At 57.5% G+C, this 25,636-nt stretch overlaps 1 protein-coding gene and 1 long non-coding RNA gene across 5 annotated transcripts in view; one reads left to right on the top strand and one right to left on the bottom strand.

Annotated features, from left to right (window-relative positions):
- The window catches only part of CSNK1G2 (casein kinase 1 gamma 2), a 40,739-nt gene extending 29,179 nt beyond the window's left edge, over positions 1 to 11,560 (bottom strand). For 2 of the 4 annotated variants that reach the window (XR_010153511.1, XM_016934615.4), the window contains exon 1: positions 11,313 to 11,452. The gene's annotated coding sequence lies outside the window, so the exon portion shown is untranslated. Of the gene's footprint in view, positions 1 to 272; positions 349 to 11,312 lie in introns of those variants that run through there. The other 2 variants (XM_016934618.4, XM_063800451.1) reach the window with 2 other exon arrangements.
- LOC134809029 (uncharacterized) lies at positions 10,634 to 21,210 on the top strand. Its single transcript, XR_010153513.1, has 2 exons — positions 10,634 to 10,765; positions 20,806 to 21,210. It is a non-coding gene; the product is annotated as an uncharacterized LOC134809029 (long non-coding RNA).
- Positions 21,211 to 25,636: the final 4,426 nt, after the last annotated feature.

Below are 25,636 nucleotides of genomic sequence, written 5' to 3'. Positions count from 1 at the left end.
ATCCCGCCCTCCGCCACTCGGGCATCGTCAGTGCTCACAGGCCGCAGATGACACACGCTATCGGTGCACTAGCTTCTGCCCCCTGGGCCCTCGTCCAGCCCTGCACCCACTGCCCACTGAGGGGCCAAGGTGTGCTTGCTATCCTGCAGTGACCATCACGACCCCTTTCACACAGAAGGGTTGGGCTATCCCCGAAAAAGACATGCCAAGTCCTAGCCCCCAGTAAACAGGAACGCGGCCTTATGTGGAAATGAGGATGGCCCCAATCTCACCACTTCTCAGCTTAAGGTCCTGTTTCACGATGCTGAGTCAGAAAACAGCAGAGAATGGCCGGGCCCGGTGGCTCACGCCTGTAATCCCAGCACTTTGGAAGGCCGAGGCGGGTGGATCACGAGGTCAGGAGATCGAGACCATCTTCGCTAACACGGTGAAACCCCGTCTCTACTAAAAATACAAAAAATTAGCCGGCTGTGGTGGCGGGCGCCTGTGGTCCCAGCTGCTCGGGAGGCTGAGGCAGGAGAATGGCGTGAACCGGGAGGCGGAGCTTGCAGTGAGCCGAGATCACACCACTGCACTCCAGCCTGGGCGACACAGCGAGACTCTGTCTCCAAAAAAAAACAGCAGAGAAGAGGAAGGTGGGTAGGGGTGGACTCTCACCGCTTCCTCCCGCCCAGCCTGCACATCCTGAGGGCACCCAAGCATCCCCCATCCTGGCCCATCGGGAGGCTGCACCCCCCAACTGGGACCCCTGTCCGTCATGCACACCACAGCTGGTACTGCCTCCTCAGGGAGCCCCAGAGGACACAGGCAGCTGGGCCAGCCTCAGGATCTGGCAGGGTCTGAACGGGAAGAAATCAAACGGTCCCAGCAGGCCCCCATCTTTGATTTTTTTTTTTTTTTTTTTCTGAGATGGAGTCTCACTCTGTCGCCCAGGCTGGAGTGCAGTGGTGCGATCTCGACTCACTGCAAGCTCCGCCTCCCGGGTTCACACCATTCTCCTGCCTCAGCCTCCCGAGTAGCTGGGACTACAGGAGCCCGCCACCACGCCCGGCTAATTTTTTATATTTTTTTTAGTAGAGACAGGGTATTTTAGTAGAGCCAGGATGGTGTCAATCTCCTGACCTCGTGATCTGCCCGTCTTGGCCTCCCAAAGTGCTGGGATTACAGGCGTGAGCCACCGTGCCCGGCCATCTTTGATTTTTATAAACCAGCCAAACGGCAGAAAGTGTTGCCTCCCCAGGCACGCGGCGTCTCCTCTCACCTCCCCTCATTTCAACAGCAGGGGACAGACACAGACCACCCGCCTGGTCAGCTCTCTGACCCCCATGGTCTCCCCTGAAAACTGGGCACGGGGATCACCCAGGGATCTAGGGGGGCACCAAGGCGAATACACGCCCAGCTCACCGAAAACTTCCCAACACGCTCCGCCATGATACCCCATAACCCCCACCTGGAGGGTCTCCAGCAAAACTCCCGCAGCCCCTCCCTCCTGGATGCCCCAGAGCAGGTGACACCTCCCTTCCAGTGGCCAGGTCCCCACCTGACGCTGGCTGGAGGGAGGCAGGGGGACGGGTGCTGGTGGCCTCTGGGGCACGAGAAGGCGCCTTGGTGTTCGGTGGGCAGCAGCAGATTTAGGCCGGGCCAGCCCAGGAAGGCCCGTCCGTCCCAACATGCAAGGAGGCCTGGGCTGTTGCTAAGCGCACCCCCTCCTGTCTCCCAGAGGCCTCAGACAATTTTCTCTGAGAAGCGGACGGTGCTCATCTCCTGGAATCTGAGGTTTGTGAAAGAACATCTTCTTCAGATGTTGCTGTAATGTTCAAGTTCTCCAACGCTGCTGACTTCTCTTTTGCTACTTAAAAATAAACATTGATGGCCGGGCGCGGTGGCTCATGCCTGTAATCCCAGCACTTTGGGAGGCCGAGGCGGGCGGATCACGAGGTCAGGAGATCGAGACCATGCTGACTAACACGGTGAAACCCCGTCTCTACTAAAAATACAAACAATTAGCCGGGCGCGGTGGCGGGTGCCTGTAGTCCCAGCTACTCGGGAGGCTGAGGCAGGAGAACGGTGTGAACCCGGGAGGCAGAGCTTGCAGTGAGCAGAGCTCGCGCCACCACACTCCAGCCTGGGGGACAGAGCAAGACTCCGTCTCATAAATAAATATATAAATAAATAAAATAAATAAAAATAAACGTTGATTTTTGTGGCCTCGAAAGGCCAGGGCCACCTCGATGATCCTGTGGGGCTGGGGCCTGCCGGTCACTCTGTGGACACTGGATGCCTCCGGCCTCTGAACTCGCTGTGGCGAAGGTCACGGGCAGCACATCCATCTGTCTGTCCCACTTCCGTGCTCGTCACAGGGTGCAGGATCTGGCCCTGTGCCTGACAAGGCAGTGGGGACACCGGGCACATGCAGGACCCCTGGCTTTCTAGAGGGCATGGGGATCAGGACAGCAGGGTCCCTGATGCCCTGCAGGCCAGAGAAGCATCGGGCCGAAGGACAGGAGAAACCAAGTCACCGGAAGAGGGGAGTGGCCGTAGCTGTGCAGAGATCCAGTCCCCAAAACCCGGCAGGGGACCCAAACAGTGCAGGTATGGATGGCCGTCTGCGGCTCCTCAAATGGTCCAGCCGGGAGTGGCCCTGTGACCAGCGGTTCCACCGCTAGAAGTCCACCTGACAGAACAATCACGCGGCCACACAGGAACCGGACACGGATGCTCGCAGCAGCAAACATCTATCACAGTAATAAACACGTGGCCACCCACACGCCGGAACACGACTCAGCCACGAACAGGAGCGAGACTCGGACGCGGGCCATGGCGCGGATGCACCGAGGGTGTCACGCTCAGTGAGAGACGCCAAACACAGCAGGCCTCATCCCGTGGGATTCCACCCCAGGAGGTCCCTGGAGCCCTCAGAGTCACAGAGCCAGAAAGTAGGATGGGGGTGCCTGGGGCTGGAGAGGGCACGGGAGTGAACGTTTCACGAAGACAGCGTCTCAATTTGGGAAGGTGGGAAGGTTCTGGAAAGGATGGTGTGGAAGGCTGGCTGCTGATGGGGCCAGGGCTCCCTTTGGAGGTGATGAGAACACTCTGGAATTAGAGGTGGTGGCTGCACTCACAAAGGAGCCTTGACCACGGCGGGTTTGAAGTGACAGGTCCACTCTGACGTGGATTTTTTCAATAAAGGTTGCCCTGAGGGCGCCGGCCTCTCCTGGCTCCTTCCCGCTCTGCCACCCGAGACAGCAAGACCCACCCTCCCTTCCTCAGCCCTCAACGTGAACACGACGAGGACAGAGGCTTCCATGAGCATTACTTCCACTGCGTGAAGAGCAAACAGGGTTTCTCTTCCTTCTGCTTTTCTCCACATGTTCTGGTCTCCAGCTTCCCTCACTGTGAGAACGCAGCACCTAACACAACACACGAGGTATGTGTGCGTGGACCACGTGTCCTCCCGAGGCCTCTGGTCACCAGCAGGCTGTGGGCAGCAGCGTCTGGAGGACTCGAAAGCTATACGAGGGTATTTTGCTACATGAGGGGCTGCTGCCCTAAACCCCACCCTGCTCAAGGGTCAGCTGTACAAAAACCACTTGCGTGCACACGTTGCCGAATTTTACCAAACGTGGATTATGTTCCGACCAAAAAAAAGTGGCTCATGCTCCAAGGACCACACCGAAATAAGGCTGGTAAGAGAACAGTGAGCTGGGTCAGTGTGATGGGATCATTTTTTTTTTTCGCTTTTTTTTTTTTTTTTTTTGAGACGGAGTCTCACTCTGTCGCCCATATGGAGTGCAGTGGCGCAATCTCAGCTCACTGTAAGCTCCGCCTCCCGGGTTCACGCCATTCTCCTCCCTCAGCCTCCCGAGTAGCTGAAACTACAGGCGCCCGCCACCGCGCCCGGCTAATTTTTTGTCTTTTTAGTAGAGACGGGGTTTCAACGTGTTAGCCAGTATGGTCTCAATCTCCTGACCTCGTGATCCACCCGCCTCGGCCTCCCAAAGTGCTGGGATTACAGGCGTGAGCCACCGCGCCCGGCCGGGATCGTTAATTTTAAGAAACGCTGTGAGCCCAGCTCTGGCCAGCACCCTGGGGATGAGAGGCGGAGGGACAGGGCCCGGGGCAGCGGCCTTCCAGAATGGCTCCCTCCGGTGCAGGATCAAGTCTGAGCCCGGGGCGGGGCCGCCCCCCGAAGCCACACCTCCTGCTCACAGGGCCAGGGTTTAACCAGCTCTTCCCGGGTCCCGGCCCACAAAGCTTTCAGAGGAACCGGGGCTGTGCGCCCACAGGAAGGAGAGACCAGTGCCCGGGCACAACGAGGACGAGCTGACTCATGGGGGCCCCAGGACGTCACCACACCCATTGCCCAGGGCCGCGGGCGAGGTCCAAGGGGCAGCGGAGGTCCCCGACAACTCATGGGGCAGCCACGGTCCACCCAGGGCTCAGGCAGCGAGCCCCACACAGCGCCCGTCTCCACGGCGTACAGGCCTGACCAGCGTGATGGCACGGCATGCACACACCTGTGCAGACGCCAGCGTAAACGCACACCACCCCTGCGGCTGCAAGCCCTGTCCCAGCCCACCTGCAGGCTCCAGGGCTCTGGCTGGCCTGCACGTGGCCAGGGCCCGGCTGGATCCCCCTCGGCGCACCCACCCTCAGAGGAACTCAAAGGCACACCCAGCAAGTCAGAGGCAGACACGGGCCAGTCCATGTCCTCATGCTGGTCCCGTGCGCTGCCCTCAGGCTCCCGTCCCAGGAACTGTCCGCAGGCAGAGCCTGGGCATCGGCGCCGGCTGCCCTGCCCCAGGACCACTGGAGCAGAAGCCCGAGGGGCACAACTGCCGCGGACAGGATGAGCCCTCGCACACCTGCCATCTTTCCTGGGGACAGAGGTCAGATGGGAAGGGGCAGAGGTCACCGCAGATTACATGAGCATCACCTGGGAAACAAGGTCCCTAAGGAGGGCGGGTCCCACCTGCAACAGGGCCCGAAGCACCACGGCCAATGGGGGAGGACTGGCCATCAGGCCTCACAGGCGGGGACTCTGTCCACGAATCCAGAACAGGACTTGGGGTGCCTCACTCTGGAGGGTGGAAGTTTCCAGATAATTGAGGGATTACCTTTAAGCACAACTTTTTTCAAGCCTCCAAAGGCAATTACGCATCAACGAAACACCGCTGGTGACAATAAAAAAACCTCTAAGATTTTCTCTGCCTTTTAAATAGCGATAGGGCCGGGCACGGTGGCTCACGCCTGTAATCCCAGCTATGAGGGAGGCTGAAGCAGGTGGATCACCTGAGGTCAGGAGTTCAAGACCAGCTTGGCCAACATGGTGAAACCCAGTCTCTACTAAAAATACAAAAACCAGTCGGGCAGGGCGGTGTGCGCCTGTAATCCCAGCTACTCAACAGGCTGATGTGGGAGAACTGCTTGAACCCAGAAGGCAGAGGTGGCAGTGAGCCAAGATCGTGCCACTGCACTCCAGCCTGGGTGACAGAATGAGACTCCGTCTCAAAAAAAGTAAAATAAATAGACCAGGCACGGTGGCTCACAAAGTCAGGAGTTTGAGACCAGCCTGACCAACATGGTGAAACCCTGTTTCTACTAAAACAATACAAAAAAATTTGCCGGGCATGGTGGCGCGTGCTTGTAATCCCAGATATTCAGGAGGCTGAGGCAGGAGAATCGCTTGAACCTGGGAGGTGGAGGTTGCAGTAAGCCAAGACCATGCCACTGCACTCCAGCCTGGACAACAGAGCGAGACTCTGTCTCTAAATAAATAAATGAATAGGCTGGGCACAGTGGCTCATGCCTGTAATCCCAGCATTTTGAGAGGCTGACGCGGGCGGATCACAAGGTCAAGAGATGGAGACCATCCTGGCTAACACAGTGAAACCCCGTCTCTACTAAAAATACAAAAATTAGCCAGGCGTGACAGCGTGCACCTGTAGTCCCAGCTGCTGGAGAGGCTGAGGCAGGAGAATGGCGTGAACCTGGGAGGCAGAGCTTGCAGTGAGCCGAGATTGCGCCACTGCACTCTAGCCTGGGCAAGAGAGGGAGACTCCATCTCAAAGAAAATAATAATAATAATAAATAATAATAATAATAATAATAATAATAATAATAAAAATAAATAAATAAATAGCCAGGGGCGGTGGCTCATGCCTGTAATCCCAGCACTTTGGGAGGCCGAGGCGGGCGGATCACGAGGTCAGGAGATCGAGATCATCCTGGCTAACACGGTGAAACCCCGTCTCTACTAAAAATACAAAAAACTAGCCAGGCGTGGTGGCGGTCGCCTGTAGTCCCAGCTACTCGGGAAGCCGAGGCAGGAGAATGGCGTGAACCCAAGAGGCGGAGCTTGCAGTGAGCTGAGATCGGGCCACTGCACTCCAGCCTGGGCAACAGTGCAAGACTCCATCTCAAAAATAAATAAATAAATAATAAATAAATAAATAAATAAATAGTGATGGGCCAGCCCTGGCCCGTGACCCCCGAGCCTCTTGCAGTCTTTCTTCCCACTGCCCTCACCTGTGCCCCCTCCTCTGAGCGGCCTGAGACACAGACGTGAGGCAGCTAGCTCCCCCTGCAGGTATGGAATGGGAGTGACCTCCCCGGGACAGGCCACGGGATGCACTTCCCACCTCTCCCGGGAACATATGCGTGGCCTCCGCTCCTAGATGGAATCTGCCTTAACAAGAGTCATACCCCACGGGTCAGGCCGGCCAGACCAGCGTCTCTTGCCCCACTCCACTGGGCTGCCTGCCCCACTTGGCACTCACAGCCTCGGTCCTCACCCCACGGCCTCTCCAGGGAGGGACCCACTGCTCTACCCCAGCGTGCCCCGGAAGTTCAGCAGATGCGCATCAAGGGAGAACCAGCTTTTTTTTTTTTTTTTGAGACGGAGTCTCGCTCTGTTGCCCAGGCTGGAGTGCAGTGGCGCGATCCTGGCTCACTAAAACCTCCACCTCCCGGGTTCAAGGGACTCTCCTGCCTCAGCCTCTCGAGTAGCTGGGATTATGGGCGCACGCCACCATGCCCGGCTAATTTTTGTATTTTTAGTGGAGATGGGGTTTTGCCATGTTGGCCAGACTAGTCTTGAACTCCTGACCTCAGGTGATCCGCCCACCTCGGCCTCCCAAAGTGCTGGGATGACAGGTGGGAGCCCCCGCGCCCGGCCAGAACTGGCTGTTTTTAATATGATGTCACGCGAAACTGTCTCGGGCCTCATGGTGCAGGAAGGCCGCTGGGCCACCCAGGAGCACGCCTGAGGGTGACAGGAGGGATCCCTGGGCAGGGCTGGCAGGGGGCTGCCCCGATTCCCTGTGCAGGGGACACGTTGGGGGCTCTGAGCAAGGGGGAGATGATCCCCACACCTCAGACGCGTGCCCCGAACAGTCAGCCGCACCGGGGGCCAGGGCCGCCTGAGTGCTGCCGGGGGAGCCTGGGGCCAGCCCAGGGGTCTGAGAAGCGGCTCCCCTGTGGGCCCAGGACAGAGCTCACGCTGCACCTGCAGAGGGGCCCTGGCAACCTTGTGGGCGCACAGGCTGGTGCAGGGCCCCAAGCAGCGGTGGTGGCCGGAGACTCTGGGCAGGGGGAGAAGGGGCCGCAGAGCCTGGAGGACTCAGAACCCAGCAGGGCTTCAGGACAGCGCCTGGGGGATAGCATGGGCAACGCTCCTGGGAACAGCTAGCTCACGCTGGCCACCCGGGGCATGTCCTGCTTTGTCCCATGCCCTTGCTGGTGACAAGTTGATGTGGGTGGTGAGGGGGGCAGAAAAAAGGGCAGCAAGGGTGGGATGCTAGAGGTTCCTGCCCCACTACAGGAGGACCGGGCAAAGGGAGGAGGCTCACTGGGCCCCGCCTGCCAGAGGGGTGCTTGCCAGAAGCCAGGCAGGCCCCACCCCTCACTCAATCCCTGCCCGCTGCAGGGCTGCCCGCAGTGCATTGAATACACCGTTCTGGTGGTCCCAGCCCCTCACTTTGAACCCTCGCTGAGGGAGCACAAAGGGGTACCCCCCCCACCCAGCCAGGCCAGTCAAGCTCCCGGACAGACCCACCCAGCAGACGGCTGCACCCACGTGCCAGTCACAGGGCGGCACAGCCCTCTGGACACAGAGCCAGCAGAGAGCATGGGGAAGGCGGTGAGGCCCGTCCCCTGGCCGCAGGGCCACCACCCCTCGCTGTCACTGCTCCCACTGGCACGGCAGGTGACCAGAGGAGCACAGGTGTGGGAGTCAGCCCTCGGGAACCACCACCTTCTCCTCTACCCAAGCAGGCCAGGTAGGCCTCGACTTCCTCATCTGTAAAATGGGCGCTCCACCCACTTCCCAGGAAGCCCCACAGCACGGGCCCCACGAGAACTCCAGAATGAGAAAGAAGCAGACGCGGAGCCTCCCGACCTAGGGAGCCTCCAGACTGCAGGCCTCACTCAGACGGCCTTGCCCAGAGGCCGCCAACCAACAGGTTCTCTCGTGTGGCTGCCGGTGGAGCATTTGCAGATCTGCAGATCCGCGGGATGGGGGGAGGCAGACCCGGCACGCCTGACACCAGAGCTCGACCCAACACGCGCACGGCCACCGAGCCCTAGCTGGACACGGGACTTGAGGCTGACCTGAGGACGAAGCCCACAGCTGCCCGCCACCACCGCAACCCTAAGCAGGACTCGGGCCAGGCCTCCTTCACATGGGCCCTGTGTCCCCTCTGGGTTCAGAGAAAGTCAGCCAGCCCCACGTGCTGGCCTGCCCACCGCCACCCGAGGCCCGCAGCCCCTGCCAGGCTGTGCCCGGCACTCAGCCCCAACAGCACCCACAGCGCTGCCTCCACCCACCACCCGCCCTCCGCCAGGCCTCGGTCAAGGCCTTGACGGACCATGAGCCCCTGGGGGCCTGGGGCAGCTCGGTAGCGGATGCAGAAAGGAGGCAACGTCAAACGCTCAACAGGATCCCCCTCTCCAGATGCCCCAGGGCAAGCAATGTCCAACTGTCCCTAAGCTCAGCTTCGGTCCGTCCCAGTGGCTCTGCAGACGCATCTGCTGGGGCGCTAGGGCCTGCCACTCGGGCGCGCGGTAACCCCCACCAGTCCCAACAGACACAGTGCCCCCCCTCCCAACCGTGCCTGGCACACCAACAGGACTACCCCAATCCCCAAATTAATGGCTGGCATACTGGCTTCCCCTAAGCTTGGGATGAGCAACAGGAACTTTCAATTAAAAAAACCCTCACCTACTTCCTTTGCAGCCCAGAGTAATTACTGTATTATTAAAAAGGAGGAGAAGAAAAGAAGAAACCCAAATCGGCAATTCCACAAAATCTGTCTGCACAAAGTGCTGCACCATCGCGGGCCGTCCTGCAAACGGCCTGGCTCCCAGACCTGCCCAGAGCCCAGGCAATGAGGCGCTGCTCCCTCATCCTCTGCAGAGGAACTAGACAGGTTCAAATCAGACAGGAAGCCCCTAGACACACAAGAAAGTCCGAAGGCACAGCAGGCACAGTAAATCCAGACACTACAGACCACTTGGGGTTTCGCCTCCCACCGGGGTGAAGGGAACAGAGCCAGCTCCTCCAACATCTCACCCCATTTGCCCGCTGCACGGTCCTGCAGGACACATGGCTGGCCTCTCACCCCCAGACCTGGCCCTCCCACTGGGACCCCGTCCAGACCCGGCTCCCCTGCATGCAGGTCTCCCGTTCCCTCTCATCTGTGCAGAAGCGGCTCTCAGAGCTCACTGTGGGGGGCTGAGCAAAACACTCTCGGCCCTAGAGACGTCAAGGCAGGCGTGCGCGTGCCTGCACACACTCCCGGGGGCTGCCTGCCTGGGAAACTCATCAGTCAGCCCAGCCCAGAGCGTTTCGTTTTGGTGGAGACACAGGGGAAAACAAAACAAAGTACCAGTGACAACCGCGAACTTCCCCCTTTCAAACCTGGGGGCCCTGGCACACAGTCTGTCCTCTGCACAGAGGCACCCCAGGCTAGGCTGGGCTGTGCAGGGCAGAGTAGCCCGGGGTGCTTCCATCCCCAGCTGCCAACCCCCGGCCAGCCCCCTCCCTAATCCGAGCGCCTTCCCGTGGCGGGACGGCTGGGTTTTTCCCCCAGACAGGAGCCTTTGTACCTTCCTGCTCAGCTCCCACACCCACGAGCTACCAGGGCCTCCGGGAGCCAGGAAACACCAAGAAGGCTCCTGCGTGTCCTGGGGTGGGGAGGCAGAGCCCCACATGGCCTTGTGGACCGCCCCGGCGCACTGGGCCACACGGTGGAGCGTAACGGGGAGAAGATGCTGGACTCCACCTACACAGACAACCCTCCGGCCCGCTTCCTGCAAACAATGCCATCCGGAGGCCACAGGAATAAGAACCAGCTGTCCCAAAGCCATTCTGGCTCAAGACGCAACAGTCCCCGAATGTCCTCTCAGCCCCCACGCCCCTCAACGGGAAAGTCTTCCCCTAAGAAAGTTGGGAGAGAGGAGCCAGGCGGGGATCGGGGATCGGTGAGGCCACCGCAGGCCCTGCTCAGACATCTCACCCTCCCTCCCTGATCCGTGCGTTTCCGGAAAACAAAGCCGGTGGCCACAGCGGAAGGGGGAGGGGGCAGCGAGCCCAGCCGGGAGTTCCCAGGCAGTGCCGCAACAGGTCCCTGCGGATCAGACCACCTTCCTCCCCACAACCACCCCCTGCTCTCCCCCTCAAGAGCTTTAGGACCACAAAGTGAGGACGGGGACACAGCTGCGTGGGGAGGGGCCAGGCCAAGACAGGAGGAGGCGATGGGGCCAGGTGGGCAGGGGCCTCGGGACCAGAATGCGGGGAGGCGTGAGGGACGCGGGTGAGTGGGCGGTGGGCTTGAGCACTGGGTGGGGGAAGAAAGCGGGAGGTGGGGTGGGGACTAAAGGCTCAGCGGAGGGCAGGAGAGTTGGAGCACGACAGTCACCGGGGTGCAGAGTGGGGGGGGTCACTGGGGCGGCGGGGGCAGGGTCTGCAGTGTGAGGGTCACTGGGGCGGCAGACTCCTGAGTGTGGAGGTCAGCGTGGGGCTGTGTCCGGAGGTCCTGAGCGCGGGTTAGCGCGGTGGGGGACGCTGGGGTCCCGAGTGCAGGGTCAGCGGGGTGTTGCGGCGGTGGGGCCCTAAGTGTGGGGGTCAGCTTGTGGGGCGGTTAGACGGGTTGGGGGTCGCTGGGGTCCGGAGCGCGGGGTCGGCAGGGCGCAGGAGGGCAGTGGACACCGAGTGCGGGGGCGGGGGCGCCGGGGGTCACTGGGGGCGCCCAGGGCCAGGGTGCAGGGGGCGCAGGGGATGAAGGGGCCGGGGCGGGCGCGCGCGTCGTTACCTTGGCTCCGCCGTGGCCGGGCCCGCGGGCAGCGTCTGGGCGGCCGGCCCGGCCTCAGTAGCGCAACGCGGACCCCCGCTCCGGGCCCCGCGCCCGCTCGCGCTCCGGCTCCGGTGCCCGCTTGGGCCCCCGCTCCGGCTCCCGCGCCGCCTGGGCCGGCCTCCGCATGTTCGGGACGGGAGGCGCCGGGCTCGCCGCGCTCCGCCGCGCCCGCTCCGGGGCCCGCGCGCCTTACGCCGCCAGCGTCTGCCAGCGGGGGGCGGCGGCCATACGCGCCCCACTGCGCAGCCGCGGCCAGGGCGCCGGGGGCGCGCGCCGCCGACGTCCCAGCGCGGGGCGGGGCCAACACCCGGCCGGGCGTTTCTCGCGCCGCTTTGCGACAATGGATGGCGCCGCGCGACGGCCACGGCGCTTTGCGGCCGCTACGAGGCCGCCGGGCCGCTGCCCGCGGGGGACACCGAAAGCGCGTGGCCGCGAGGTCGCGCGCGGGCAGGAAAGGGGGTCTAACGGTTTCCACACCCTCCTAGGGGCGGGGCTTCCGCCGCCCGCCCCTCCCCGCCCGCTGTTGCCATGGCGACGCGTGGCTGGTCGTCCTGGCACCGCCCCGCCGCCGTGTGTTACGTCACAGTCTCGCCACCTGACGTCACGGACGGGCGGCGCCGCGGGACGTTCCGTGCGTGGGGCGGTGGCGGGCGCGGCGCGGGGAGGCGGCGGGCTGCGCGCTAGGCCGCGAGGTTTCCGGGACAGGCGCTGGAAGGGGCGACTGGCCAGGAAATGAGCTGGTTAAGGACAAGAGGGTTTTTCCATCTGGCTTTCCTGGGCCAGGAGGGGAAAACAGTTCTAGAATAACTGCTCCGTGTTCAGGGGGAGAACAGCGGTGACGTGGGTGCCCCGTTGTCTTCATCCACCGTGACATCAGCAAGGAGCAGAGAGGAAGTGGCCCCGGACCCGCGGCCGGCAGCTAGACAAATGCACTGCTGGGACTGCCATGCCGAGCACGGGCCGCTCCCCTGGGGCTCTGCGCGTAGAGCCGACTCCTTGCTTGTACCTGCCTGCCTTCCAGCCTGCACCGGGCAAGAAACGTGGGGAGGGGATCCACAGGCCAAGGCGCCGCACAGTGAGGCCCTGCTCCATCCCATGACCAGGGCCTGGAAGGGGACTGGCAGCTGCAGAAATGGTTTCCGGCCTTCCCACATCCCCCACGCACCTCCCGGTGGGGGCATTTTTAAAGTCGAAGGAGACACATTCATTCAAATATGTATTAAGTGCCTGCCAGTGGCTCTGAGAATAGAACAGTGAGCTAGACTCTTGGCATCGTTTCCTAGGGAGTCCTCGGTCCTAGGGGGAGGAGAGAGCCCTGTGTAATGATTTCAGATGATGTTATAAGGTAGGGTGTGGGGCGGGCGCGGTTGCTCACGCCTGTAATCCCAGCACTTTGTGAGGCTGACGGAGGAGGAGGCTTTGTCGAGCCCTGGAGTTCAAGACCAGCCTGAGTAGCAGAGACCCTGTCTCTACAAAAAATAAAAGTAGCGGGACGTGGTGATGCATGCCTGTGGCCCCAGCTACTTGGGATCCTGAGGCAGGAGGATTGCTTCAGCCAGGAGGTCGAGGCTGCAGTGGGCTGTGATTGCACCACTGCACTCTAGCCTGCCTGACAGAGCAAGACTGTCTTAATAAGGCCAAGGCCGGGGGCGGTGGCTCACGCCTGTAATCCCAGCACTTTGAGAGGCCGAGATGGGCGGATCCCCTGAGGTCTGGAATTGGAGACAGCCTGACCAACATGGCGAAACCTCGTCTCTACTAAAAATACAAAAATTAGGCGGGCGTGATGGTGAGCACCTGTAATCCCAACTAGTCTGGAGGCTGAGGCGGGAGAATCGCTTGAACCTGGGAGGCGGAGGTTGTAGTCAGCCAGGATCGTGCCACTGCACTCCAGCCCGGATGACAGAGCAAGACTCCGTCTCAAAAAAAAAGCTGGGACTCCAGGTGTAAACCACTGTGGCCAACCTTGCTTTCTCATTTTTAACCCACTTCAAATGTGGTCCACATGTTCCTGATTCATTTCAGCTTTAATCATGAGGATGTCATTGGGGACAGCTGGTGGGGGGCTGAGACTAGCCCCTTTGAGGGTTTTTATTTATTTATTTATTTATTTAGAGACAGAGTTTCGCTCTGTTGCCCAGGCTGGAGTGCAGTGGCATGATCTTGGCACATTGCAACCTCCGCCTCACGGGTTCAAGGGATTCTCCTGCCTCAGCCTCCTGAGTAGGTGGGACTACAGGCGCGCACCACCATGCCCAGCTGATTTTTGTACCTTTAATAGAGATGGGGTTTCACCATTTTGGCCAGGCTGGTCTCGAACTCCTGACCTCAGGTGATCCGCCTGCCTTGGCCTCCCAAAGTGCTAGGATGACAGGCTTGAGCCACCGCGCCCAGCCGGGTCTTTTTTATTTTGAGACAGGATCTGACTTTGTCACCCAGGCTAGAGTGCAGTGGCACAGTCTCGGCTCACCGCAGCCTCTACCTCCCCAGGCTCAAGCAGTCTTCCCACCTAAGCCTCCCCAATAGCTGGGATCACAGACACGCGCCACCACGCCCGCCTAATTTTTTTTTTTTTTTTTTTTTTTTTTGAGACGGAGTCTTGCTCTTTCACCCAGGCCAGACTGCAGCGGCACTATCTCGGCTCACTGCAAGCTCCATCTCCCGGGTTCACGCCATTCTCCTGGCCTCAGCCTCCCGAGTAGTTGGGACTACAGGCACCCGCCACTGCGCCCGTCTCATTTTTTGTATTGTTAGTAGAGACGGGGTTTCACTGTATTAGCCAGGATGGTCTCGATCTCCTGACCTTGTGATCCCCCCGCCTTGGCCTCCCAAAGTGCTGGGATTACAGGCGTGAGCCACTGTGCCGGACCACGCCCGGCTAATTTTTTACAGAGACAGGGTTTCGCTATTTTCCCCAGGCTGGTCTCCAACTCCTGAGCTCAAGCAATAGCACCCACCTCAGCCTCCGGAAGTGCTGGGATTACAGGCATGAGCCAATGCGCCCAGCACCCTTTGGAGGTCTTAATCTAGTAAGAACATTATGAAGATAACAATTTGTCCACGCCCATCCCATCCTCTAGAGAGAAGATCTCCCAGCCTCCCAGTAAATCCCAAACAGCGTAGGTTTGGGGGAGGAGGCAGGCAGGAAGTGCCCCCTTCTGTTCTATTCCTATACTCACATAAGAGACGTTCACACTTGTAATCCCAGCATTTAGGGAGGCTGAGGTGGGAGGATCCCATAAGACCAGGTGTTCAAGATCAGCCTTAGTGAGGCTAAAAATACAGAGTGAGGGCCAGGCGCGGTGGCTCACGCCTGTAATCCCAGCACTTTGGGAGGCCGAGGCTGGTGGATCACCTGAGGTCAGTAGTTCAAGACCAGCCTGTTCAACATGGTGAAACCCCGTCTCTACAAAAAATGCAAACATTAGCCAGGCTTGGTGGTGGGCGCCTGTAATCCTGTCTACTCAGGAGGATGAGGCAGAAGAATCGCTTGAACCTGGGAGGCAGAGGTTGCAGTGAGTCAAGATTATGCCACTGCACTCTAACCTCAAAAACAACGAAAAAACAAAAACAGGCCCTCAGCAGATACCAAAGCTGCCCACACCTTGGTCTTGAACCTCCACGCTCTCCAAAGCTGTGAGAAGTAAATTTGTTGTGTCTAAGCTGCCCCACCTACGGTATTTTGTTAAGAGATGCCACTGTCCCAACAGCCCCACATCCTCTGCCCAGGAAGCCCTTCTCCCACTCTCGCCCCATTCATCCTTGAAGGCCCAGCCTCAGGGTCGCAGCGTCTGGGAAACCTTCTGGAAGCTTTTCCCCCCTTGCTCACTTCCTGGTCCTGCCGCATGTTATAGCTGGAGGTGTCCCCACAGCCCTGTGGCCCGGGGCCCTCTCGGGGCCACTCATTCCGAGGCCGGGTTGGCTGGAGGGTCAGGAGCCCGGGGGCAGGGGCCAGACTCATGCCTCGCAGGAAGGAAAGCTGGGTCCTATTGCTGAGGCCGCCGCAGGCTTGTGCCTCCAGCCATGTGTCTTCTTCCTGCTGTCCACCCTGGGCCTCCATTCCCCTTCCAGCCCCAGGAGGAGGAGCACATGGGGCCCTAGGGGGTCATGGAGCCCAGATGAGGGACCGTGAGTCCTGAGGTCACCTGTGGAACGGGTCCTGTGGAGCTGCCTGGGTCGCCGACCTGGAGCAAGAAGTAAATGTCCACTGTGCCGGAGCCGCTACGCCAGGCGGGCCGATTTGTTAAAGCAGCTGGGCCTTATCAGTAACGTGCTAATACACAGGTGCAGCCCATCACAGATGCTGGGCTGTGGAACTCAGCGGTCGGGCAGAGCTGCCTTCAGGCATGGCTGCAACCAGGGCTGACTCAAGCTGAGTGCCTGTGGACCTTTCTCTTTGTCCTCATGTCTCTCTCTCTCTCTCTTTTTTTCTCTCTCTCTGTCTCTATCTCTCTGTCTTTTCCTGTCTCTGTCTCTATGTCTCTTTTTTGAGATGGAACCTTGCTCTATTGCCCAGGCTGGAGTGCTCGCCATCTTTCTGTCTATGTCTCTGTCTCTCCCTGTCTCTGTCTCTCTATTTGTCTTTCTGCCTCTTTCTTCCTCTGCCTCTCTCTCTGTCTCTCTCTCTGTCTCTCAAGCTCTCTGTCTCTGTCTCTTTGTCTCTGTCTCTCCCTTTCTCTTCCTCTATCTCTCTGTCTCTCTCTCCCTTCCTAGCTCTGTCTCTATTTCTCCCTATCTCTCTCTGTCTCTGCATCTCTCCCTCTATCTCCAACTGTGTCTCGTCTCTTTCATCCTCTGTCTCCGTCTCTCTCTCCCTCTCTATATCCCTCTGTCTCTATCTCTATCTCTCTATCTCTCTGTCTCTCTCTCCCTCCCCACATCTCTCTCTGTCTCTACCTTTCCCTCTCTCTCTCCCTCTCCTTGTCTCTCCATCTCTGTGCCTTGGCTTCATTCTTTCACTCCAAGCTTCTTCCATCTGTGGTGGCAGGTGTGGCTTAGTTTAGCAACCCCCAAATAAAACAGAGCTCTTCTCTCCCAGGATCGTTATAAAATCCCAGGAAAGTCTCTTATTGTCTGGCATTGGCCCCTCCCAGATGACTGGCCAGGCCTGGTTTAGGCAATGTCCTGGTGACCAGAAGGGCAGGTTCCACGAGGGGCAGCGCCCTGAGAACACAGGAGTCAGGTGGGCCAGGTTCCCCACAGCAGGAGGAGTAGTTGCCGGGGAAGGGGAAGGACGCTGAGCAGATGACAACAGCTGCCTGCGACTTGGCGGCAGCGTTCAGAGCAGCTCCAGTGACAAAGGGCTTTCCCGCCTGGAGTGGCTCACTGCCCAGTCTTGGCCCTGCCAGCCTCAGTGGCCTCCCTGCAAGGGGACAGTCCTGGCCATCATCTCCGGGTCCAGCCCTGGACAGCAGGGATCAAGTGACTCATGCCCTGGGCTGAAAATGTACATGACCTTGCAATTTTCCTGAATTTGCTCCAGGAACAAGAGACAAAGCTAATTCCCAGGAAGAGGAGGAGGGATCTGCCCTGTAGTTGCCCTTGACCAGGTCCCTGGGCCTCAACCTTATCTATAAAAGGATAGAGTTGAAGACGGATTGAACTGCCAAATTGGTTTCCTCCTGGTGCTGCTCGATTGATTGGTGATGTCTGCTTTGTGCATGGGAGGGAAGCAGTGTGGGCATCATTGGTTGATTGGTGATGTCTGCCCTGTGCACAAGAGGAAGGAAGGCAGGACAAACAGCAGCGTTCCCCAGTCAACCAACATCATTGCTTGATTGGTGGTGCCTACCCTGTACACAGGAGGAAGGAGGGCAGGAGAAACATCATTCGATGATTAATTGGTGATGTCTGCCAATGTTGCCATGTTGGCCAGGTTGGTCTCCAACTCATGACCTCAGGTGATCCACCTGCCTCAGCCTCCCAAAGTGCTGGGTTTACAGGCATGAGCCACTGTGCCTGGCCCGATTCTACAACTTTTTTCTATTTCCTCATTTTAGATCATTCCAGAACTTTCTGGGAATTACACCCAACAGTCTCTAGTAGGGCATAAACACAGACTTGGGGGAAAAGAAGACCTGTCTTTGCAGCCAGTGGCGACACCCCTTCCCAGCTGGGAGGCTGGGCCTGCCCAGCACTGCATTCCCATATGCAGCGCAGCCAACGGAACAGGGCGACGTCAGGAAGTTTTGGTGGGTGAGGAAATTTTGGTGGGTGAGGAAGCAGCACAGAGCAGGGTCTGCCCTCACCCCCACCAACCGCAGGGACAGAGCCTGGCGGCAGTGGGTGGCCCCAGAGCCAAGTGTGGGGCACTGGGATCTGCCTCTTCACAGGGGCACGGGATCCAGTCAGAGGATGGGTGACTCTGAGAGAAGTTTCTCTCCTTTGTCTACTTTCTCTGCTGTCCCAGAGAATGAAGGCTCATCCTGCAGCGTCCTTTGAGGGTACATGGCTGTGTGTTTGTGTGTCTGTGTGGGATGCTGTGTGTTCATGTTTGTGTGTGTCTGTGTGTGTATGTCCATGGATGGGTGTATGTTTGTGTGTTTTGTGTGTCTGTCTATGATGTAACATGTTGGTGTGTGTGGATACATGTCCATGCATTTGTATTTTGGGTTTTTTTTTTTTTTGAGACGGAGTCTCGCTCTGTCGCCCAGGCTGGAGTGCAGTGGCGCAAGCTCCGCCTCCCGGGTTCCCACCATTCTCCTGCCTCAGCCTCCCGAGTACCTGGGACTACCGGCGCCCGCCACCACGCCCAGCTAATTTTTGGTATTTTTAGTAGAAACGGGGTTTCACCGTGTTAGCCAGGATGGTCTAGATCTCCTGACCTTGTGATCCACTCACCTCGGCCTTGCAAAGTGCTGGGATTACAAGCGCAAGCCACTGCGCCCGGTCATATTTTGTGTTTCGTGTTTTGTTTTTCTGAGACAGGGTCTCGCTCTGTCGCCCAGGCTGGAGTGCAGAGGTTCAATCATAACTCACTGCAGCCCTCACTCCCCAGGCTCAAGTGATCCCCCTGCCTCGGCCTCCCAAAGTGTTGGGATTACAGGCATGAGCCACCGCACCCGGCCTGCATTTTGTATATGTATTTGTTGTTTTCCAGTGTGTATGTCCATGTACATGTGTGCACGGGTGTGTGTGTGTTAGGTGTGTCTGTGTGAGGTGGCATGTTGGTATGTGTGGTCCATGTGTTCATGCATTTGTGTCATATGTATCTGCGTACATGTGTGCACATGTATGTGTGTGCACATGTCTGTCTCTGGGTCTTTGTGTGCGTGGGTGTGTGTGCACACCTGTGCATCTGGGTGTGTGTGTTCGTCGGTGGGTCTATGGGGGGGTGTGCATTTGTGTGCCTGTGTTTGGCATGCCTGTGTGTGGTGTGTGTTGGTTTGTGTATTGTGTGTGTGAGCGTGTGAGTGCCTGCATGGGGGGTATTAAGGAACGCCGCTGTGAATGGCATCGCTCAGCCCCAGGGACCCGTCTTGCTCCAGGTTTTGGGCTGTTTCATGGAGGCTGGGGGATGTTCTTGTTGATGATGCAGCCCACTTGGACTTAACTTATTTTTGGTCATATTGCACCTAAATGGTCCTCCTGGCATTCACTCTGTTCATTTGCCCCTGGTGCCTGGGGACTCCTCCCATGGTGGTGACCAGGGTCTCTCCCACATCTCTTGTCACCAAGGGCAGCCTGCAGTGGACAGGGTGCAGGACAGGGCAACAATGACCATGATGCTTCATGGAAGATGTGAGCTCCCCCCAGGGAGCCTCCCATCCAGAGCCCCCACCCCTCAGCTTGATGGAATGCCCAGCCCCTTGGTGCTGCAACCCCAGTAGGAGGGTGGCATCCTGGACCCAGGCAACAGGGATGCTGCATGCCACAAACACTGAGACACAAAGAAGAAGTGGTTCAAAAGCTGGGTGTGATGGTCACACATTCTTTGCTGCTCCTCCCACGGAAAGACACAGTTCATTTCCCCTCCCCTGAATGTAGCTGCTCCTGTGACCTGTTTTAGCAACAGAAGGCAGGGGAAGTGGTGCCATGAGACTTCTGAGGGAGGGTCTTACGAGCTCGACAGTAGGCCGGGCACGGTGCTTACACCTGTCATCCCAGCACTTGGGGAGGCCGAGGCGGGCGGATCACCCGAGGTCAAGAGTTTGAGACCAGCCTAGCCAACACGGTGAAACCCTGTCTCTACTAAAAATACAAAATTAGCTGGGCGTGGTGGTGGGCACCTGTAATCCCAGCTACTCGGGAAGCTGAGGCAGTAGAATCACTTGAACCTGGGAGGCGGAGGTTGCAGTGAGCCGAGACTGCGCCATTACACTCCAGCCTGGGTGACAGAGTGAGACTGTGTCTCAAAAAAAAAAAAAAAAAGAGCTCAACAGCGTCCTTTCTGCTTGGAACCCAGCTGCCATCTTGTGAGGCAGCCACCTGGAAGCCCCTGGGTGATGGCATCACTGAGCAGGCACCACCTGCCAGCCCTGTGAGTGAGCTACCTCAAACATTCCCGGCCAGGGAAAGCCACTAAATGATTGCTGATTACCCCCCATCACCACAGGGAGCAGAACTGCCCAGCTGAGCCCAGACACCCTGCATCATGTCAGATATAATCCACTGCCATTCTACCTTAGCCACCCCGAATCCCTAGGGCTGAATGGGGTCATCAAATAATGATTCCTCTCCCACTCTCTCCCCTCTGCTAGTCCCTGGCAGACTGGAGGATGGCCCAGAGGCAGCCAGGTGAGGGGTGACGCCCTTCAAGGCCCTGCTCCAGTGGTCCTCACCAACTACAACCGCCCTGCAGAGCCCCGCCGTGCCCTGCACCTGCTCCCCGGCCCTCATGCCGCTGCCAGGAGTGTCTGTGCTCATCTGTCTTCTCTCCCCTCCAGCCTGAGAAAGCTCCTTCTTCCCACCCCTTACCAGAAGTATAAATTGGCCGGGCGCGGTGGCTCATGCCTGTAATCTCAGCACTTTGGGAGGCTGAGGCAGGCAGATCACGAGGTCAGGAGGTCGAGGCCATCCTGGCTAACACGGTGAAACCCCGTCTCTACTAAAAATACAAAAAATTAGCCAGGCATGGTGGCGGGCGCCAGTAGTCTCAGGTACTTGGGAGGCTGAGGCAGGAGAATGGCGTGAACCCAGGAGGCAGAGCTTGCAGTGAGCCAAGATGGTGCCGCTGCACTCCAGCCTGGGTGACAGAGTGAGACTCCGTCTCAAAACAAAAAAAAAAAGAAAAAAAGAAATATAAATTTACTCCTTGCCCCTTCTGTGTTTCAAAGGAGGGCGGCTTTTCAAAGTCCCCACAATGGGGACAGCATTCGAGGCTGCCTCAATGGCTGTTTCCACTTCGCAGCCCCATCTATCCATCAGGACGCCCTCTGCACCCATACTGACTTGTTCCTTTCCAACCCACCCTGACCCTCCACCCATCTGAGCCTTGTCTGGCTTCTCTCAGCCCAACAGGTCTGGCAAAGCTTGGGCAGATGATCACCTCTTTTGGGAGGACTCCATGATACATCAGGCCAAATGAATCCAATCCACCAGCCTCTGGAACTGCTTTCGTCCATGTACTTATGTGTTCTGCCTTCCATGATGGATATTCATGGTCTGTCTGCCCCACTAGGCAGCAGCTCCTGAGGACAGGAACTAAACCTCTTTAAAATGCCTTCAAAAACCCTGCCATGCACCCTGATACAGCCCTAGTTAGTGTACATATTATTATCAGGTTTCTGAAGATAATCCAGGAACACCTATTGTATCAGTCAGCTACTGCTGCATAACAAATTATACCAAACTCAGTGGCCTAAAACAACACATGTCTTTGTGATATGACTGGTGAAATAAATTAAGCAAAAACAAATTATTATTTTTTTTAATAAAAAAGAAGAGGCTGGGAGCCATGGCTCATGCCTGTAATCCCAGCACTTTGGGAAGCTGAGGCAGGCAGATCACCTGAGGTCAGGGGTTTGAGACCAGCTTGGCCAACATGGTGAAACCCAATCTCTACTAAAAATACACAAAAATTAGCTGGGTGTGGTGGCGGGCGCCTGTAGTCCTGGCTACTTGGGCGGCTGAGGCAGGGAAATCTCTTGAACCTGGGAAGCAGAGGTTGCAGTGAACCGAGATCGCACCACTACACTCCAGCCTGGGCAAAGAGCAAGATTCCATCTCAAATAAATAAATAAATAAAACAAAAATAAAATTAATAAATAAAACAACAAACATCTTATCAAGTTTCTGGGGCTCAGAAGACTAGAAATGACTCAACTGGGGGGCCAGGCATGGTGGCTCATGCCTGTAATCCCAGCACTTTGGGAGGCTGAGGTGGGTGAATCACCTGAGGTTGGGAGTTTGAGATCAGCCTGACCAGCAAGGAGAAACAGAAACCCTGTCTCTGCTAAAAATACAAAAGTTAGCTGGGCATGGTGGCACATGCCTGTAGTCCCAGCTACTCTGGAGGCTGAGGCAGGAGAATTGCTTGAACCCGGGAGGTGGTGGTTGTAGTGAGCCGAGATCACGCCACTGCACTCCGGCCTGGGCAACAAGAACAAAACTCCGTCTCAAAAAAAAAAAAAGAAAGAAAAGAAAAAAATGACTCAACTGGGTGGCTCACGCCTGTAGTCCCAGCACTTTGGGAGGCTGAGGCGGGTGGATCACTTGAGGCCAGGAGTTTGATACCAACCTGGCCAACATGGCAAAAACTAGTTTCTACTAAAAATATAAAAATTAGCTGGGTGTGGTGGCGTGCGCCTGTAATCCCAGCTACTTGGGAGGCTGAGGCAAGAGGATCGCTTGAACCTGGGAGGTGGAGGTTGCAATGAGCCGAGATTGTGCCACTGCACTCCAGTGTGGGCGACAGAGTGAGTCCCTCTGTCTGTCTCTCTCTCTCTCTCTCTCACACACACACACACACACACACACACACAGCTTGAGATTGTGCGTTCAGGCTGGGAAATCGTGAGACATCCCAAACATCACATTCACCCTCCTAAATTGCTGTTGGAAGGCGATGGCTCCCTCATGTGGAAGAAGGATTTAGCAGTGGGGTTTGTGGAGGCGTAGGCAGGGTGAGGGGCAGCAACGCGGGATGACACAGCCCCTGGGGTTGGCAACAGTGGGCGCCTTACAGGTGGGGGATGGGCTGCAGAGAGGGACCCCCATGGACAGGCTGTCCTCTAGAGGGAGGAGGCCAGGGACCGACAATCGGCCTCACTTCCCCTCCCTCACTCTTCCTCCCTCACTCTCCCAGCCCCCTGCCCCCTGGTGCAAATCCCCAGCTGGACCCCGCTGGGATGGAAGCTGAAGCCAGAGGGTTGAGGATCCGTCCCTGCAGTGCCCCCAGGCCTGGGTCCGGACGTGGAGCTCAGTGGCAGGGGTGGAGGGGGAGCCTGGAGGGCCCAGCCCAGTGAAGCCATCACAGTCACTCTTTTAGTGATGCCCACCCCGGGGACTCACCACCAGGGGCAGTAGCCATGGGGGGGGGGGGGGCACACGATGCTCCCAGCTGCCCGCCAGGTCCCCTGCCATGCCTGCAGTTCCGTCTTCCTTTCCTCATTCCCTGGATCGCCCCTGTGACCCTGAAGGGGACGTGGCCACTCAGGAGCCACATCATGCCGGCTGCACCTTGTCCAGAGGCGGACACTCCCCTTTTTTTTTTTATTTTCTTTTCTTTCTTTTTTCTTTTTTTTTTTGAGAAGGAGTTTCACTCTTGTCGCCCAGGCTGGAGTGCAATGGTGCGCTCTCAGCTCACTGCAACCTCTGCCTCCCGGCAGATTCTCCTGCCTCAGCCTCCCAAAGGGCTGGGATTACAGGCGTGACCCACCCCTGCGAGAGGTTCTATTAGAACCTGAAGCCCGGGAGCCAGGGCAGAGCCCGTCCGACTGGAGTCCGAGGGCGCCCTCTGGCGGCCGAGCGGAGGGCGGCGGGGGTCGACCTCCGAAAGGAAGACGGGGCAGTGACTGGGGCGACAGTTTGCAGAAAGAGGGGCGTGATATTTAGGACGCGCAGCAGAGGCTGCGGTCCCCGTCAGTACCCTGCAGCACCTGTCCCTCCTGAACATGTAAACGCACACATGCATTCACACATGCAAACACGCATCGGTTTGCTAGGGCTGCCTTGACAGGTACCGCAGACCGGGCGGCGCAAACACCTGTTTATTCTCTCTCGGTTCTGGGGCTGCGAGTCCCAGACGAAGGTGTGAGCGACGCTGGATCCTTCTGAGCCCGAGTGGACTCTGTCCCAGGCCTCTCTTGGCGGTGACCAGCGTTCTTGGCTTGCGAAAGCTTCACCATGGTGTTCGTCCTGTGTGTGTCTGTGTCCCAAATTTCCCTTTTTTTTTTTTTTTTTTTGTCTTGCTCTGTCACCCAGGCTGAAGTGCAGTGGTGTGATTTCGGCTCACTGCAACCTTCACCTCCCGGTTCAAGCGATTCTCCCACCTCAGCCTCCCAAGTAGCTGGGATTACAGGTGTGCATCACCACGCCTGGATAATTTTTTGTATTTTTAGTAGAGACGGAGTTTCACCATGTTGGCCAGGCTGGTCTTGAACTCCTGACCTCAGATAATCCACCCGCCTCGGTGTGCCAAAGTGCTGGGATTACAGACGTGAGCCACTGCACCTGACTTTTTTTTTTTTTTTTTTTTTTTGAGATAGGGTCTCTCTCTGGCACCCAGGCTGGAGTGCAGTGGCGCCGTTAACAGCTCACTGCAGCCTCAATCTCCTGGACTCAAGCAATCCTCCCACCTCAGCCTCCTGAGCAGCTGGGACTACACGCATGTGCCACCATGCCCTGATACTTTTTGTATTTTTTGTGGAAATGGGATCTTGCTATGTTGCCCAGACTGGTTTCAAACTCTTGGTCTCAAGCAATCCTCCCACCTCGGCCTCCTGAGTAGCTGGGACTACAGGCACGTGCCACCATACCTGGCTAATTTTAATTTTTTTTTGTAGAGATAGGGTCTCACTATGTTGCCAAGGCTGGTCTTGAACTCCTGGGCTCAAGCAATCCTCCTGCCTCTGCCTCCCAAATTGCTGGGATTACAGGTGAGAGCCACTGGGCCCAGCTCAAATTTCCTGTTTTATGTAAAGGACACCAGTCACACTGGATCAGTGCCCACCCTACTCCAGAATGAAGTCATCTTAACTATATAATTTCATCCTCAATGACCTTATTTCCAAGCAAAGTCACATTCTGAGGTCCTGGGGCTTAGGGTGTGAACATATGGGTATTGGGGAAGACCTAATTCAACCTGTAATAAAGCACAAACACTCATAGACACACAGATGCACGTACACACACACATACAACACACACACATACAACACACACACAACACAAGCACAACACACACAGACCAGCATCCATGACTCTCCACCTGAGGGCGGAGCTAAGCCTCCCCAGCCCCCATACCATTTGCAGGGGAGTTGGAGGATAAATACCCCAGCTCCCTCACCTCCTGACGACAACCTGAGCCAGATCCTCAGAGGGACTGAGCTCCAGCAGCCTGGAGCTGTAACCTCCCTGTTCATGCCTCCCTACGGGCCACTCCCCATCCCCACACCCCTTCGGTACTTCCTGGGCTCACATCCTAGATAGACCATTTGCCCTCAATCTTTGCTGTGGCTAAAACACCCTTTTGCGACAGAGCTGATGAGCCATCCCTCTTGTCCTCTATGAAGCCAGATGTTCAAGAGTTTTGCACACATTTAAAAAAGTATGCCACCCATCCTCCTGTTTAAAAAATGTATTTGAGGCTGGGCACCATGGCTCACACCTGTAATCCCAGCACTTTGGGAGGCCAAGGCGGGTGGGTCACGAGGTCAGGAGATCGAGACCATCCTGGCTAACACAGTGAAACCCTGTCTCTACTAAAAATACAAAAAATTAGCCAGGCGTGGTGGCAGGCGCCTGTAGTCTCAGCTACTCAGGAGACTGAGGCAGGAGAATGGCATCAACCTGGGAGGCGGAGCTTGCAGTGAGCGGAGATCGCGCCATTGCACTCCAGTGTGGGCGACGGAGTGAGACTCGGTCTCAAAAAAAAAAAAAAAGTATTTGAAAAAAAATATTAACATGTAGTAAGTTTATTCGTTTTTTTTTTTTTTTTTTTTTTGAGACGGAGTCTCGCTCCGTCGCCCACACTGGAGTGCAATGGCGCGATCTCCGCTCACTGCAAGCTCCGCCTCCCAGGTTGATGCCATTCTCCTGCCTCAGCCTCCTGAGTAGCTGGGACTACAGGCGCCCGCCAGCATGCCCCGATAATTTTTTGTATTTTTAGTGGAGATGGGGTT

This window comes from Pan troglodytes, chromosome 20 (assembly GCF_028858775.2).
Source record: "Pan troglodytes isolate AG18354 chromosome 20, NHGRI_mPanTro3-v2.0_pri, whole genome shotgun sequence".
Classification (NCBI taxonomy): domain Eukaryota; kingdom Metazoa; phylum Chordata; class Mammalia; order Primates; family Hominidae; genus Pan; species Pan troglodytes.
This window is presented reverse-complemented; position numbering and strand designations above follow the sequence as displayed.